Below are 1,783 nucleotides of genomic sequence, written 5' to 3'. Positions count from 1 at the left end.
TTATTATGTATTAGTGACTAAATACTAGTAATAAAAAAGTATTTAGCAAAGTGTCACTGTTAACAGATCATTACATTTATCACTACAGTGCAAATGAAGTAGGCTTCCTCAAATAAAGACGTTACAGGAATTGAGCAATACTTATACATTATCCCCATTTATAAAGCTAATTATTCTGTTAATTAAGCTAATGATCTTTAGCTCACACACTCAAATAGCTCACTGAGTGTAGTAAGACAACTGGGCTGTGTTTCCTGCAGGGCTGTACAGTGAAACAAATATGTAGCTATAGATCATTTGCATAATTAACTGAACTGTGATGATGAACCTGCATCCCAGTCAGGGTGTATTCCAGCCTCGTATCCAGTGTTCCCAGTATAGACTCCTAATCCACTGCCACCATGACAAGATAAAGCGGTTACTGATGATGAATCATTAATTTTACTTATCAGGACTAATACATAAGCACTGGTAGGTTTCTGTGTGATATACACAAACATACTTATATGTTCTTTGGTACTAAAATACAGTGACTTGTAAAAGTATTCACCTCCTTTGGTGTTTTTCCTGTTTTGTTGCTTTGCAACCTGGAATTAAAATGGATCTTTATTTGGATTTTATGTAATGGACCTAACAAAACAGTCCAAATTGATGAAGTGAAATGAAAAAATACCTTGTTTAAAAAAAATTAAAACTGAAAAGTTGTGAGTGCATAGATATTCACCCCCTTTGCTAAAAAAACTCCTAAATAAGATCTGGACCAACCACTTAACTTCAGAAGTCACATAATTAGTTGATTATGGTCCACCTGTGTGCAATCAAAGTGTCACATGATCTGTCACATGATGTCGGTATAAATACACCTATTCTGAAAGGCCCTTGAGTCTGCAACACCAAGCAAGCAACATGAAGACCAAGGAGTTCCCGAACAGGTCAGAGACAAAGTTGTGGAGAACTATAGATCAGGGTTGAGTTATTAAAAAAATATCCCAAACTTTGAACATCCCACAGAGCACCATTAAATCCATTATAACAAAATGGAAAGAATATTTCATCACAAGAGAAGGCCGCCCACCAAAACCCATCGACCGGGCAAGGAGGTCATTAATCAGAAATTCAACAAAGACAAAAAGATAACACTGAAGGAGCTGCAAAGATCCACAGTGGAATGGGAGTATCTGTCCATAGGACCACTTTAAGCTGTACACTCCACATAGTGGGGCTTTATGGAAGAGTTGCCAAAAAAAAAAAGCCATTGCTTAAAGCAGAAAATAAGAAAACATTTGGAATTTGTCAAACAGCATGTGGACAAGGTTCTCTGGTCTGATGAGACTAAAACTGAACTTTTTGGCCATCATGGGAAACGCAGTCTGTGGTGCAAACCCAACACTTCCCATCACCCTAAGGACACCATTTCCACAGTGAAGCATGGTTTTGGCAGCATCATGCTGTGGGGGTGCTTTTCATTGGCAGCAACTGAAAAACCGGTCAGGATTGAAGGAAAGATGTATGGCAATAAATACAGGGCAATTCTTGAGGAAAACCTGTTTCAGTCTGCCAGAGATTTGACTGAGACGGGGGTTCACCTTCCAGCAGGACAATGATCCTAAATATACCGCTAAAGCTACGCTGGTGTGGTTTAAAGGGAAAAATTTAAATGTTTTAGAATGGCCTAGTCAAAGCCCAGACCTCAATCCAATTGAGAATCTGTGGCATGAATCTGTGGCATGACTTATTGTTTGTTTCACAATAAAAAAATATTTTGCACCTTCAAAGTGGTAGG

The sequence above is a fragment of the Pangasianodon hypophthalmus genome, chromosome 3 (genome assembly GCF_027358585.1).
Source record: "Pangasianodon hypophthalmus isolate fPanHyp1 chromosome 3, fPanHyp1.pri, whole genome shotgun sequence".
Classification (NCBI taxonomy): Eukaryota; Metazoa; Chordata; class Actinopteri; order Siluriformes; family Pangasiidae; genus Pangasianodon; species Pangasianodon hypophthalmus.
This window is presented reverse-complemented; position numbering follows the sequence as displayed.